Source organism: Canis lupus, chromosome 33 (assembly GCF_003254725.2).
Source record: "Canis lupus dingo isolate Sandy chromosome 33, ASM325472v2, whole genome shotgun sequence".
Classification (NCBI taxonomy): Eukaryota; Metazoa; Chordata; class Mammalia; order Carnivora; family Canidae; genus Canis; species Canis lupus.
In genome coordinates, this window is record NC_064275.1 from 25805945 (window position 1) to 25822962 (window position 17018).

At 38.8% G+C, this 17018-nt stretch overlaps 1 protein-coding gene across 5 annotated transcripts in view; it reads right to left on the reverse strand.

Annotated features, from left to right (window-relative positions):
• KPNA1 (karyopherin subunit alpha 1) overlaps positions 1–16796 on the reverse strand; it is a 70318-nt gene extending 53522 nt beyond the window's left edge. The window contains exons 1-2 of one of the 5 annotated variants that reach the window (XM_025475407.3): positions 16659–16796; positions 15365–15422 (exon numbers count right to left, since the gene is read on the reverse strand). The gene's annotated coding sequence lies outside the window, so the exon portion shown is untranslated. Of the gene's footprint in view, positions 1–15364; positions 15423–15757; positions 15782–16286; positions 16361–16658 lie in introns of those variants that run through there. The other 4 variants (XM_035709857.2, XM_025475397.3, XM_025475386.3 and 1 more) reach the window with 4 other exon arrangements.
• Between the last annotated feature and the right edge of the window lie 222 nt (positions 16797–17018).

Genomic DNA, 17018 nt, shown 5'->3' on the forward strand with positions numbered 1-17018 from the left:
AAACCGGAGTACAGACAGCACACTTCTCTGAAAGATACACCCTATAGGAGCAGAGTATTTTGTTACGGGTGAGGTTTTCCAGCAGCCTGAGGTTTTCTCAGCTGGTCTATTCTGACATGGAATCACCACCTTATAAAACAGAAAAAAATAATCTATTCCCGTGTTCCCAGCAGCTCTGCACTCAGGTAGGGTCTCTGTTCCACAACTGGGGACTGGACACAATGCAGTTCTCTGAACCCAGAACCTAGCCTCAGCAGCAAGCAGCTGGGGGTAAGATGAGAAAACTGATGTCCTGCTCCTCCCAAAAACACCTTCCCTCCAATTGGAAGCTCTTCATTTAATATGACCTAGAAGCATTTCCAGACACTTTAAACAGTTGTTTTTCAAGTTTTCCCCAATTTTACTAGGGAATGGGTCTATAGCACTCTTTGTGCTGTCAGGCTGGAATTCACAAAACAGTGATTTTTAAGATGATTTTACCGCAAGCAAATGAGAATCATTTGATTTATAATGTGCCATGCTGTAACATCTACATTACCTAAATGTCTTAACAAACATTCAAGGCAAGAAATTACTATTCTCATTCTTTACAGTTAAGGATTCAGGATGCTAAAAGAGGTTAAGTGACACTTAATACAACATACAGCAAGGATAGGAACCTAGGTTCCTGATTATAAACCTGATGTTCTACTGTTATTGACTGAACTGTGCTCCCCCTCTACCAACTATATACTGAAGCCCTAACTTCCATAATGACTATATTTGGATACGGGGCCTTTAAGGAGGTAATTAAGGTTAAATGAGGTCATAAGAGTGGGGTCCTAATCCAGTATGGACTAGTGTCCTTACAAGAAGAGGAAGAGACACAAGAGAGCTCTTTCTCCAACCCACCCCCTATGTACACACAAAAAAAGATTACAGCGAGAAGATGGTCATCCCCATGTCAGGAAGAGAAGCCCTACCAGAAACCAACCCTGTTGGCACCTTGATCACGGATTTCTAGCCTCCAGAACTGGGATAAAATGAATTTCTGTTGTTTAAGACGCCCAATCTGTATTTTTTATGGTGGCCCAAGCAGACTAATATATACACCCAGTGGTATTTTGTCAGATTGAGCTTTATCAGACTGAAAGGCAGAGGCAATACAGATAAGAATCTGCAAATAATTCTAAAGGAACCATTTAACACTGCTGAGAAATGATCTAGAGAAAAAAGCTGCATTCCTGAAGCAAGTAGCATTTTGGTTCTGAAATATCACAATATAGCATAATAATAGGCAGTGCTAAAATGATGACCCAAGTTCAAGAATCAGAAGCTTTAGGTCAAAGAAAGGAGAAAGCCTGTAGGATACAGGACAAGACCTGGATAAAGATTAACAATACCAAAAACCAATTAGACTTCAGTAATTGGAAGCCTGTACTCAACATGGAGCTGGAAGGGCACACAATTAAGGAAAGGCAATGTTAGGAATACACATTTACAGGGAGAAAAAATAAATGATAAAAATGGAGTAAAAGGTAAAATGAATGACTGAGGAATGGGGTTGAAGAGTAAAAAGGAGACCTTTGTACACTTCTTGAAAGGCCTGTAAGTTTGAAATTAAAGCAAAAAAATTTAAATATGAAAAAGAATCTAAAAGGAAAAAATGTTCATACAAAACTGTTATCCACTTGCTTCTTTTTATTAAAGTAACATAAGCAGCAAGTCCGGAGAAGAGGCTGGCCTTAAAGCTCTGTTTTCAAATTTACTTCCTAGCACCATGATATAGAAATACGAAAGTTCTGGGAGTCTTGGTTTCCTCAATTGCACAATGGGCATATTACCTTATAAGGTGAAGAGAAGTAAGATGAAAGCATACTCCCTCTGTCTAACCCATATATAGCTCACACCTGATATTTGTGTAATGAAGAAATGGCTATAAATAGCTCTAAAGGTTCAAAAAAAGATCTCTTCTGACTAAAGTGATGAGGTATAACTTTATAGAGAAGATGGTGTTTCAGCTATGTTGTGAAGAATAGAATTTCAGCAGTTAAGAGAGAAATACCCACAAGAGTACAAATTAAAGGACAAACATTAGAAAATACAACTGATGAAGAATAGCAGTTAAATCCTATCTGATTAGAGCAACTGCTCTTCAAAAGATAGACATGAGAAATGCCAGTGCCTGTTTTCTTTCTTTTTTGTTAAATTGTGGTATCTGAGAACTCAAATGACTCCATCTCTCAAACTAGTAATTTCTATCATCCATATAGTACACTTGTGCCTTTGAAATAGTCTTCCCTTTTAAATAATAAAAAGGCTCACATTAAAAAAACAAAAAAAAAAAAACAAAAACAAAAAAAATTAAAAATAAAAAATTAAAAAATAAAAAAAATAACAAATAAAATAAAATTTAAAAACCCAAACAATATGGATGGGTATAAACAGATCAATGAAAATGTACCTTCTCCTAAAGGTAACCACCATCAAGTTCTCTGCATATCCTTTCAAAAATTGTTTATACAAGTATACATATACCCTTTTGGTTTTTATAGTATACTGATGGGAAATTATACACACAATTCTGCATGTTTGCTTCAATTCTGGACAATCTTCCATATAATGCCTATAGAGTTAAGTTATTTTTAATATAGTAATTTTTATACCATAAAGACCAGACTCTAAACATCACTGACAATTAAGCTTGTCTCCAATTTTCTATCACAAACAATGCTGTAACCAATATTCTCCTTCACGTATTTGCACATATTCTGCAATTATATCCAATCATGAATAAACAGTGGAACCTAAAGGTCTAAAGTATGTGCACTTAAAATTTTGATAGTCAAAACACCCTCTAAAATACTGCACCAAAGTACACCAGTGAATATGCATGCATCAGTTCCCCACCACTATTACTGTTAACACAAGATTGATTCAAACTTTTCCATACTTACAATATTCTATGTGAAAAAAATGTTTTTCATGAAAACTATTTTCGTAACACTAAGATGTTACATGTGCTTTTTCACTTTCAAAGTTTTTCAGAAGTTTCATGATGTGATGACATCATTACTATGATGCCTAAGAGAATGTGTGCTATTTATTTCTGAGTGTTAGTTTTTTAATTTCTAATACAGTAAATAACAGATATAAAACAACAACATAAAAAGTTCCTTGGAGTCCTCAATAAGTTAAGAGTGTAAAGAAGTTCCCAGGCCAAAAAATTTAAGAACACTTAAACCAATCTTTTTTGTCTTAAGAAAAAAATAGTCATTGGATATTCAGATAACATTCTAATCATAGATTAAGGAAACTCAACATTTTTACAATACTGTCTTCCTGGTCAAGAATTAAATATATATTTCCATTTATCTTTTTTGTTGCAATCACAGATGTGAAATTTTCTTCCATCATATTCTAACTGGCTACTGTCTATATGTGAAAAAATTACTCATTACTATACATATATTAATTTTTTAAGCCAGCCAAAGAATTAAGTCTTTCAGCTGACACTCCAGATATTTAACATCTCTAAAAAATTCTAACTTTTGCCTCCTCCATTCTAATGCTTGTATTAAATTTCACTTCTTGTTTTAAAATATTGGACTAGTACTTCCAGGACAAAGTTGCAATGTTAAGCAACTAAGGTTATAGCAGGCATTTTTATCTCATTTCTGGTCTTGATCCAGGTCTAGTGTTTTGTTACTAAACATGATACTGGGGTATTTTTTTTAAGCCAGGTTTACTGAGGTATTATTTATAATTTACACACACAGTAAACTTAGCATTTAAGTAAACACCATTACAAATAGAGAACATTTTTTTTTAACCAAGAAAAGTTCTTTGAGGTCTTTTCTAGTAAATCCACTCTGTCCCCAAACTTCAGGCACTCAATGATTTATTTTCTGTCCCTACAGTTTTGCATTTTCCAGAATGTAAAATAAATGGAACTATCCAGTATGTAACCTGCTTCTTTCAGTCAGTATTAACTAATCTGAGATTCATCAATGTTGTTTCATCCATCAGTAATTCATATTCCTTCTAATGCTGAACTGTATCCCACATTTTTTCTGTTCACCAGATGACAGACATTGGAGTTGTTTGCAGTTTTTGGTGAGGACGAATAGGCCACTATATAAACATTCACATATGGATTTTTAAGATTTTATTTATTTATTCATGAGAGACACACAGAGAGAGGCAGAGACACAGGCAGAGGGAGAAGCAGGCTCCATGCAGGGAGCCCGACGTGGGACTCCATCCCGGGTCTTCAGGATTAGGCCCTGGGCTGAAGGTGGCGCTAAACCACTGAGCCACCGAGCTGCCCCATATATGGGTTTTGTATGAACAAGTATTTTCATTCTTCTTGGGCAAAAACCTAGGATGACACTGTTGGGTCATATGGTAAGAATATGTTTAACTATATAAGATCGTCAAACAGTTTTTCAAAGTGGCTGTACCATCATGCAGTCCTACCAGCAATCTACGAGCTCCAGTTGTGTTGCAGTACTGTTTTGAGATACTTTAAAAAAAATAACATCTAAGTACCAGCTATTCATATCTATTTTACTAGTTTTTAAAACCCGAAATATGTGGATTTTATCAAATGACTTTTTGGCAGTTATTAAAATGGTCCACTTTATCTACTTTAATATGGCGAGATATTAATAGATTTCTTAATATTGAATGATTCTTGGAATAAACAGTCATTGTGCTTCATCCTTTTAAACTCTATATTAACATTTTCTTTAAAATTTCTACACACGTTAATATTTTCTTAAAAATTTCTACACCACTAAATCAAAATCACAATGATAGATTACCTAACACCTGCCATAATAGCTAGTACCAGGAAGACAAGAAACAAGTGTTGTCTTGAGAAGATGTGAGGAAAAAGGAACCCTTATGCGCTGTTGGTGAAAATGCAAACTGGTGCAGCCACTGTAGAAAACAGTTTAGAGGTTCCTCAAAAAATTAAAAGAATCACCAAATAATCCAGTAATTCCACTACTGGGTATTTACCCAAAGGAAATGGAAACACTCATTCTAAAAAATACATGCACCCCTATTTTTATTGCAGCACTGTTTATAATAGCCAAGATATGGAAGGAACCTAAGTGTCCATTGATAGATGAATAGATAAAGAAGACGTGGTGTATATACATACAATGGAATATTACTCTGCCAACAAAAAAGAGAGGGAGACCTTGCCACTTACAACAACATGAATGGACCTAGAGGATATTATACTAAGTGAAAAAACTCACAGAAAGACAGTATGATTTCACTTATATGTGGAATCTAAAAAACAAACAAAACATAAAGCAAAACCAACCCATAAAGAACAAACTGGTGGTTAGCCAGAGGGGAAGGGGAGTGGAGAAATGGGCAAAAGAGGTGAAGGGGAGTGGGAGATACGACCTTCCAATTATGAAATGACTAAGTCACAGGGATGAAAGGTACAGCAACTTCTCAGGAATACAATCAACAGTATTTTAACAATGTTGTAAGGTGACAATATAGTAGCTACACTTGTGATAAGCATTGTACAGGTATAGTTATAGAATCACTAAGCTGTATACCTGAAACTAATGCAATATTGCGTCAGCTATACTTCAAATAAAAAAAAAACATAAAAATTTTTTTCCAGTATCCATAAATGAGATTGATTAGTTAATATAATACCCTCCCTCCCCACCTTTTGTGGGGGACAAGGATTTTATATCTGTTACATTGAGAACTTTTTGAAAAAACAGGTGGGTATGATTCCAATTATAGGAATCATAATTGGAATCAAAACCATGTAAACAGTTAAAAGATCAGTGGTTGTTGCCAGGGGTTTGTAGGATGGGAGGGATAAAGACAACAGCAGAAAAGATTTTTAGGGCATTTAGAAACTACTCTGTAGGATACTGTAATGGTGCATACCTGTCACCACACATGTATCAAAACACATATATGTATAACATGAAGAATGAATGTAAACTTAATGAAAACTATGGACTCTGGAATGCTAATGATATATCAGTATGGCATTATAACATTATAACAAATGTACCAATCTGATGCAAATGTTAATGGTGGGGAAGGTAGTGGGAACTCTACTTTCCATTCAATTCTGTTATGTATCTAAAATTGTTCTAAAAAATAAAGTCTATATTTAAAGATCTTAAATATTCATTCATTCATATTGATAACTGAGATTGGTTGGTTCCCCCTCTCTGTGAGTTAAATATCTGCCACAAGGGAGAGCTTTTTGAAAAACAGACACCTCAACTATCCTTCCAAAGAATTTGATTAATAAGTCTGAAGCATATACTAGGTCTCTGGTATTGTTTTTTTTTCTTCTTTCAAAGATTCCCAAATAAATTCTGATATGCATCTGCAATTGAAAAACACTATAGTAGAACAAAAGCTTTACTGGAAAATAATGCAAAATACAGCTGAAATGTAGGCTTAAGTTGGACTGAAAGAACCTTGATAACAAAGAAGTGAAACAAAATCTACAGAGGGATTATAAGAGGAATAGCAAAGTAATAGCATGAAAAATTCTGCTTATCTCAATAAAATATTTTTAGGATATTATCGCATAGACAATTAATTAAAAAACCTAGGTTACTGTCAACTTTTCAAAGTACCCTCTCAGGAACCAGAAGCCTTTAAAGTTAAAGCCATTATGCCTAATTTTCCATGTTTTCTAAGGAAAAAAAGCCAGGAAAGCAATAAAATTTGAAACCAGATGGAAAATCGGTGGTACAACAGAAAAGCATTCCACTCTTCCAAAATGAAATCTTCCACTTTCTCCTTCATGTCCATTTAATTATCAAATTTTCCTTGTTATTCTCTCCAAAGTGTTTGATTTTATCTGCTCCTGTCTATCCTCACTCCTACCAGTCTAGTCCACGTCCTTATAATCCTATACCCACATAAATACAAGAACTCTAACCCACCACCCTTCCTTAACATCAAGCTTTCTGCTTTTCAATTCATCCTTCACATAGCTCTCAGATTTATCTCCACACCTTTTTCACTGTATTACTTCAGTGCTTAAGGACCTAGAATGAATCATTAGCACATCTTAAATCAGATTTGAACTTCTTTGTTCTACAAGATCCCTTGGTCTTGATTGATTCAATACTCTTCATTCTATACCAATCTATACCCAACACACTGAATGTAGATCTTTTTATATTTTATTATATTCAAGATGGTAAGTATTTAGTGTGTGGAATCAATCCACTTAGTCAGTAAATCCCAAACACACACTAAAAGTTCTGAGTATTTAACATTCAAAATATTCTTTGTGAAACACTATAAAACATTCATATAGTTCACTTAACCATATAAAGTAAGTATAACTTTATTAGAAAATATGTATGGTATGTACTTAATATCAAAAAACCAAAACCATGAGAAAGTATGACTACAAAATAAGTTATGGATTTATAAATTTAAGCATAAATAAATTTAAATATGAAAGACAGTTCATTATAAATATTAATTATTCATGTTACCAACTTCTAACCAAGTGATAGGCCCTTTTAAAAGTTTTTAATAAAAATTAGAGAAGTAAAATTGAAAATACCCTAACTCAGGGGACACCTGGGTGGCTCAGTGGTTGAGCATCTGCCTTTGGCTCAGGTTGGGATCGCAAGGTATTGGATGGAGTCCTGCATCAGGCTCCCCATATGGAGCCTGCTTCTCCTTCTACCTACGTCTCTGCCTCTCATGAATAAGTAGTTAAATCTAAAAAGAAGGAAGAGAAGAGAAGAGAAGAGAAGAGAAGAGAAGAGAAGAGAAGAGAAGAGAAGAGAAGAGAAGAAGAAGAAGAAAAGAAAAGAAAAAGAAAAGAAAAAGAAAAAGAAGAAAAAAAAGGAAAAAGAAAAAGAAAATACCTATTCAGGGTACCTGGTGGCACAGTCGGTTAAGTGTCCAACTCTTGATTTCAGCTCAGGTCATGATTTTGTGGTCCTGGATGGATGGTGCCCCCTGGTCAGGCTCCCTGCTGAGCAGAGTCTGCTGTCTCTCTCTCTCTCTCTGCCCCTCCCCCTGCTTGTGTGCTCTCTTTTCATTTTTTTAAAAAATGAAGATATCCTACTCATTTTTTTCCTATAAAATAATTCAAATAGTTCCTTTATTTTAGTGACAACATTCTAGTGGGGTCAAAGTCTGAAAAATACTGCCCTAAATCTCTCCTACGAGAAGTCAATACTGCAAACGTGATTTGTTGTGCTCATCTCTAGTTATATATTACAGCTCTAACCCCATAAATCTAATAGAAATCCTTACTTTCTTTCATGTCCCAGCTTCAAACTTTCTTCCATTGAGAAGTTGACTATAACCTTTGACCCTGAATTCTGACCTCAGCTTCTAGTATCTACAGGGTCACAGCTTGTAATGTTCCCCAAAGACCTTCACAATAGCTAAACATTTAAAGGAAAATATTTACTAAAGATTTAGAAACCCGTACCTCAAGATTCAGTAATTCCACTTCCGGAATATACCCAAAGGAAATAAAATTAGTATGTATAAGACTGTTCACTGCAGTGTGATTGTTACAGTGAAAATTTGTAAACCTAAAAACTCCAAAATGAGGGCTTAAGTTATGGAAATTATAATATACTGAGAAATGAGAAACAATACTAACATATGAAAAATCTGGATGTTGGGAACAAAAACTCAACTTATATTATTCTCTATACCTTTAGAAATATTTCATAACTTAAAGTGGTATACAAAAATTTTAAGAACAAAGTATTATTCTTCTGTATCTTCCAAATTTTCTATAATAAGAATATACTATTTATATAATAAGTCTTTCAAAAGTAGAGCTGAAAGCATATATAGACACAGAAAGCTTCCCAGCCTATCTAAAATACTGAAAACAGTACATTTCTTTACTTTCAGCTAGAATTTTATCAACTCAATGTTCTATTTCATCAAGGATCTGATTAAAAACTTTAGATTTTTATGAAAAACTGCCTCTCCTTCCTTCTATGTAGCTGGATTTTTAAAATTTATTTTTAACTCTAATTTTTCTTTAAAGATGTATGTATGTATGTATGTATGTATGTATGTATGTATTTATTTATTTATTTATGAGAGAGAACCTGAATGGTTCAGTCCATTAAGAGTCTGCCTTCTGTTCAGTCATGATCACAGGACCTGGAATCTGTCTGTGTTGGGCTCCCTGCTCAGCGGTGAGTCTGCTTTTCCTTCTCCCTCCATTCATGTTCTCTCTCTCTCTCAAATAAAAATCTTTTACAAGAGAGAGAGCACTGTGCGGGTGCAACAGCACAGGCGCATGCACGAGGGGGCGGGGGGTGGGTTGGAAGAGAGAGAGGTAAAAACTCCCTGTTGAGCGCAGAGCCCAAAGCAGGGCTCAAACATATGACCCTGAAAGATGAGAACCTGAGCCAAAATCAAGAGTCCCATCCTCCACCACCTGAGCCACCCAGGGGCCCCTTGAATTTTTTTGTTGTTGTTGTTAAATCTTTCCCAAAAATGGTGTAAAGAGTTCCTTCATATTAAAAAAGAAAAACTGGAAACTTGCCTTAATCCAATTCATATTCATTACTGAAATTAATAAGTTCTGTAATGTATCTATCACATGTACACTTATGAAGGTTTTCACATTTCAAATTAAGAAACTGCACATACAAGATGTACCTTTCTTCCCAAAACAGATTAACAACTCAAAGCTCAGAACTTTTAATTTTTTTAGGATTTTATTTTTAAGTAATCCCTATACCAAAATGGGGCTTGAACCCACAACCCCAAAATCAAAAGTCAAACATTCCACCAACCAAGCTGGTCAGGACCCCTCAGAAATTTTAATTTTTATCTTCAATACTAAGCATAGCACTGAGCATACAGTAGTCCCTCAAATGAACAGACCAGAAAGTAGTTTATGAACTAATGTAATATAGTGTGTCAACTATACTCAAATTTAAAAGAGTATATAAAGAAATAAAATGGTAATTTTGATAGATAAATCAACACTAAAATTATAACCTTTTTTCTTTTAAAGGAATGAACCACAGGAAAAAGAAGAGAATCACATATGATATGTCAAAACCTTGTTAGAAGCTGTAAAACAGATGGTCAAACGACATTAAACTAGCAAAGTGGATAACTCTAAAACCTGCAAAGAAGGTGATTCACACTGCCCACAAGCAGGAGGCTTCACAGGCATCTCTGAAGGTTGAGGGGAAAAAACTACAAGGTTAGCTGAAAGTCTACAAAACAGTCATCACAGCCAGACTTCCCCCCCCCCCCCCCCCACTGTTCAGAGCCAAGCAACCATCCCTCCTCCAACCCTATAGTTGTAGAGAGGCTTATTCTGAAAAAACCAAACCAGAGACTCCAAAATGGAGGTCTCCAATACAAGTGAGGATAGGAATGTATGCCACACAGAAAACAGGATTACATGAACACAATGAACAGTGAGAACCCCAGCTCCTTTTCTAAGATAGGTTCTCAAAATATAGCAGCCAAGTGTACATACCCTCCCCACAAGAGACTGGAGGCTCTTTCTCAAGGAAACTGACCAGCCCAAGAGAAAAGACCTAAGACCTATGAGTGTCCCCTCTTCCCATAAATGGTCACACCTTTAACAAGCCACACCTATAGACTTTTCAATTCAGTTTTTGGCACTTCACTCTTAAATATGAATGGACAGCCATATAAGGTTATAGCTGGGGAAAGCCACTATAGAGAAAAGACAGCAAAAAGAAACAAAAAAAAAAGGAACTTAGAAGAAACAGAGCGGGGGGGGGGGGGTGGTTAGGAAACAAAAAAACTATCATTAACATCTTCAGAAGGATTATAGTGTCTGAAAAACATAAATAAAGATACTATACCATAAAATGAGCTCTAAGAAACTTAAAATGTGAAAGAAATTAAAAACTCAAAAGGTTAGAAGAATACCACTGAGGAAATTTCTTAGGAAGCAGAACAAAAAAGCCTAAGTGATGGAAAATGAGTGGGAAAAGGAAAGAAAATTAAAAGAACAACCTATGAATTCCAATACCCAAATAATACAAATTGCAACAGAGAACAAAAAAGTTGATGAGGAAGAGATTATCAAGCAAGGCATCAAACATAAAGTACCCATTCAATGAAAGACACTACGGACAAAATTAAGAGAAAGACAACAGGCTTAGAAAAGATATTTTCCAAACCTAAAATCAACATTCAAATTTAACCTCCACAAGGAACTTCTGCAAACCCAAAAGACAGCAACCCAAAGAAAAGAAAAACTAAGGGCAAAACAATCTTCAAAAGGGAAAACCTGAATGGATCCAAGAGATGCTCAAACTCATTGTAATCAGAGAGTGTAAACTGAAACAATGAGATACCACTTTATACCCATCAGATTGGCAAAATATTAGAAAGCTGAATAAAACCAAGTACCTGACAAAGATATGGGCAAACAAGAATCCTTCTGTAGTTCTAGTAGGCACACAAGCTAGTTCTCTGATTCTATGCCCAGGAGTCCCACTCCTAGGTATATATCCCAGAGAATTTCTCACACAAGTCCATAATAAGGTACAAGTAAGAGTATATTTACCACAGTGTATTTGTGATGCCATAAAGGCAACTCAGCTGGGAAAGAAAAAAAAATGTGGTAGACAGATGTGTATTATGGGATTATACACAACTATATGTGCACACAACAAAACAGAAATGTCTCCAAAACAATCTAAAAAAAAAAAAAAGCAAGAAACAGATAAACATCTATAATAAACTAAATACATACACACCACTATTCACAATGATTCAATGTTTCATATATAATCAAGAAATACATCAATTACAATGCAATGGATACCTGCTAAAAATGGGGAAATAGGGCTCAGAAATGAAAGGAAAATTTAAAGAACCCTGTATAGTCTGATGATAGTGCATCAAGAACTGAGAAGCATAGTTAAATTCAAAACTCTTTTAACCTAAGGTCCAAAATATAATTTTAGAAAATTTTTCCAAGAACTAAAGAATGTACGTTTCCAGCTTGTAAGCATCCATGGAATGCCATTAAAAGCAAAACAAAATAAAACACACACCAAACCCTAGATAGGTATATTATCATGAAATTTCGGGGGTTAAAAATAATAACTGAAAAGTTTCTAGAGACAGGGGGAAAGATGGGAGGGTCACAAAGAAGAATCAGAATGGTTTTGGACATCAACAGCAACAATGGAATGTAAGAAAACAAGCTACGACTTCCACACTTTTTAAGCCTACGATTTTATACCCAGCCAAATTATTGATAAAATGTTAAAACAGAATAGAGATTTATTTCAATCATGCACAATCTCAAAAAGTTTTTACTTCCCAGGTATCCTTGCTCAGGAGGCTAAGAAAATATGGGAAACAGGAGACCCAACAAAGGAGAGAGGCAAAGAGAATTTAAAGAGTGACATAGAAGTTCCAGAATAAAGGTACCAAGTAGGTCTAGAAAGTAACCAGTCCAGATTGCATTAAAAGGACAGGGAGTTCCAGAACAGCTATCTCAGGAAATGAAGGGAGGCGGGGAGAGAGGTATTATTAAATCCTGGGGAAAAAAACAAAGTGGTTAACATAAGAAATGACATCATAATATACTACATGGTTCAGCTCTGAATATTAACACAGTTATAATACTTTACACTCTGAATACTGACTTAATAAAGAACTATGTCAGTTATACTGGGAGGATGCGAGAGGCAGTGTGTATTCATGGAGGAAAGTCAATAGATAATGCCTGAAATTGCTATATCAGGAAAAAGCAATGGAAGCAAATTATTAATGTAAGAGTAAACAGCTTTAAAAAATAGAGTGTAAGGGCACTTGGGTGGCTCAATCAGTTAAGCATCCAACTCTTGATCTCAGCTCAGGTCTTGATCTCAGAGTCACAAGTTCAAGCCCTGCATACGACTCCACACTGGGCGTTAAGCCTACTAAAAAAAAAAAAAAAAAAAAAAAAAGGTAGCCTCTAAAAATGCAAGGCTAGGACAGAGACAACTGTTTTTTATATATAGCATTCTAATTTAAAAATTGTATTTTTTAATGGCTTATAAAGCAAGGAACTTAGTCTTTCTTCAGCTTTTAGTAAATTAGATCTTCACAGTTATTTCATGATGCTAAAAGAACATCTAGTTTGTTCTGCTTAGGAGACTGAACTGCAAACCAAGACAAAATCAAGCTTCAATGGTTGATGTGAACATAGTACAAACAGCCCTGTACGAATTCCAGCTCTATCACCTATCATGTGAAGTAGGGCGAGTTACCTAACCACTCTGTACATGTAACCACCTCTTCAAAGTGGTTTTGCAAGGATACTTAAGTAAAAACACTTAATGTAGTGCCTGATCCATCAATAGACGTTAGTCCCTCCTGCCTTTCTGTTCCCTAGCTACAAGCCCCCACTCTGGCCCCAAGCTGCCTTGCTGGTCAGAATACAGAGACTCATGGACAACTCAGCACATATCCCTCCTCATGCTGGAAAATCAATCACGATGAGTAAGCAGACTTATCTTTGTATATGAAGGGCAGCATTATTCTTGTTATGTGAAGAAGATTATCCCCATTATCCACGTTCTGGATTATTGCCTGCTTTCAAGAACTGTCCTAATTAATCTACTACACTAGGTCAGAAACATTTTATCACTTCAATCTGTGTTTTGTGGGCTTGTTAACATCTTAAACACACACCACACACACTCTCACACACACACACACACACACACACACACGCCAGAACTGCATGTTCTATCAGTCTTCATTCCTGCTCTTTCAATTCAGGGCCTCAAAATTTTCTAATGCAGGCCCTATCTGGCCCCCCGTTGGCCTGGGGCCACCTCCTGCTTACTGCAGCAAGAACAGAACGAAATCAGCCCCAATCAGCTAATTGAATTGTTTACCATTTCCAACATTTTCTTCCATTATTATGGCTGAATTCACAATACCTGCAGAGTATGGTGATCTTAAAACAAAGACTTTGGGTAAAAGGGAATTGCCTTTATCACTAGGTCAGTCACTTTTACTTGTATGGTCCAAAGTCTTAATTGATTTTATACAAAGTATTCATATGTACTTCTAAAAACAATCTGACAGACTTAAAAACACAAACATCATAAACCAAGATAACCACTAATTTAGCAAACATAGGCTAAAACAATGGCGCTAAAAGATAGAATCCCTAATCTCAAATATAAGGGAAAAAAGTAGAAACGAAATTGAGAGCAACAGAAAACAAAGAAAATAGTCCCGGAAACAAATGAGAGAAATTCCAAGAGTATATAACATAGCTGAGGCTAAGGAAAATCACAAATATTGGACACAGCTCTGAACCTCCGGACAGCCAAAGTGTAAAGAGCAACAGGATGGCTTACAAAACACAAACGACCTAATGAAAGCCCTCATTTGTTTTTTTGTTTTGTTTTGTTTTTTTTAAGGTCTATCAATTTGTCTTAAAAAGAATTTGCCTCTAAAGTATTCATAAGGACCAGTAAATTAGAGTCTAGGATGGCCATGAAAATTCTCAAAAAAAAAAAAATTCTCTCCGTGTTCCAATCCTAGACAAAAATCAAAGCCTATAACATTAAACCACAGGTCTGTGAAGAGGGCCTAAAGTAACAAAATGCGAGTATACTGACTTCAGGTGAGGGGTTTACTTGTCATATAGTTTATTCTAGGGTTTTTACAGGATGTATGTTCTGTTTCTCTACTGGACTGTAAACTTCTCAAGGCTCAGGTCTGGATTCCATTTGAATTCCCTTTGCTATTTACTAGAGTACATTACAGTTTCTGCTCAATTACAACGACTGATAAAATGCCATGCAACTCGTGTTTGTATTCCTTATTTTAGTCTTCCCCTCCTCACTGTCGATTCCATGACACAGTCAAGCGTGTTCAGTCTACATCTGCATCCCTGGTCTCAGAGCGCACACTCAGTAAGTGTTCACTCAATGAACATTAAATTTAACAAAAAACAGCGGATCCCCGGGTGGCTCGGCGGTTTGGTGCCTGCCTTCGGACTGGGGCGTGATCCTGGGGTCCCAGGATCGAGTCCCGCATCGGGCTTCCTGCATGGAGCCTGCTTCTTCATCTGCCTGTGTTTCTGCCCCTCTCTCCGTCTCATAAATAAATAAATAAATAAGTAAATAAATAAATAAAATCTTTTTTAAAAATTTTAACAAAAAACACAACGAAGAAGTATGAAGGAGAGGAGAAATATTTTTTTTTCTTGGAGAAATAATTCTTAAGATGGCAGTGCTCTTGAATTCTTAGGTTCCATCCAGTAAGAGCTGGATGACTTTAGGTTAAGTTCTTAACTTCTCTGGCCTTCAAAGTTTCATGTGTAGAATCGAAAAAAAAAAAAAAAAAAATCAACACCTACTTCAGAGTTACTGTGGGGACTGCACGCTTTACTACACCAGAGGTATTCGGCGCAATACCTGGAAAAGAGATCAAATGTTCATCGCTTTCTCCCAAGTCCTCCGTCTCACAATCAGGTAGACACGGTGCCCCCCCCCTCCGTCTCACAATCAGGTAGACACGGTGCCCCCCCCCCCCCAAAGAATGCAGGATTTCGGTACAAATACAATAGACTTCATGATCCCTTCCCTTTGACAAGGTGCAAAATCCCATCTCCTCACGGGGGGGGGGGGGGGGGGAGGCCTTCTGATCCATATCAAAAATATGACATAACACCCAGCACGAGTTAATGGTCAAGAATGAGCCTTGAAGCGACGAGAGAGGAGGGAGGGGGAGGGGGACGGGAATCACTTACTCATCTAGCGCTGAGACCCGGGGATTTAGAAGGAACGGCTTTTTGAAGGGGGGGGGAGGGGTAAAAAAAGAAAAAGATTGAGAAAGTTACAACTATTATTGATTCGCATGGTTTAGAAAATGGGACTTCAAAACGGCTCACGCTGTGAATCTAAACCTTAAAAAAAAAAATGCTCTGATTTGCCCCCCCCTCGCGCCCCCCCGCCCCCCCCCCCGGAAAGTGGCACCTGAAACGCTTTGCCTTCGAGCTACAACGTCGCCCCGAGGCGACCTCCCCCCGACTCCGGCCACCCTCGGCCCCCTCAGCGGACACCTCGCGGCCCCCCGCCCCCCCGCCACGCGCTCGCCGCCGGCCAAGTTGTCAGGCCTCTCCTCACCACACGCCCGGCGGCCGCCTCAGGCCCCGGCGCCCCCACATCCGTGGGCCGCAGCCGTCCGCCCCCGCCGCCGCCCCGCGGCCTCCCGACGCCCCGCGCGCCTCGGGCTGCGACCCGCGAGTCGCCGACACGCTCCCTCCCGACGCCGCTCACAGGATCTCCACCCGCGGCGCTCGCCTCCTCTCCGCCCGCTGCCTCCCCGGCGCCCCGCAGTCCCCGCCGCCGCCGCCGCCCCGCCCCGACCGGCGTTCCCGATGGCGATCACACCAGCGCTCCCCACCCCCACCCCCGCTCCGCCGGCCGCGCCGCCGTCACACCAGCCGGGCCGTGACGTGACGCACGGACGCGCCGCGAGCCCCCGGGCCCAGGAACCCGAGCTGCGCCCGGCCGGCGCCCGCCCTCGCCCCCGCCCCCGCCCCCGCCCCCGCCCTCGCCCTCGCCCCGGGGCCTGTCCGGGTCCCGCCGCGGGCTGCCGGAGCCGCCGGCGAGAGGGGGAGGGGCCGGAGCCGCGGGCCCCGCACTCACCAGGCTCGAGGCAACCGACGCTGGCGTGAGCCGCTGGCTCGCTCGCCGCCCGCCGTACCGCTCCCGCGCGCACGCTCCCGCAGCCGGCCAGCGCCGGGGCTCACCAGGCCTCGCTCTCCGCCGCCGCGCACCCAGCAGCGAGACCCAGCTCAGCGGGCGTTCGCAGTGCGCCTGCGCGCGGGGGCCGGCCCGCACGCCTGCGCGCTTCCTGCGGGCGGCCCTGCTGCAGAGGCTGCCGGGAGATGTAGTTTTCCAGCGCCTTCCCTGCACCGCCCTCGCGGTTAGCAGGAACCTAAATAGTAAGCAGTCCGGGATGGGCGAGGTCCCGCTGGGGAGGAGGAGATTCGCGGTAAACGGGCA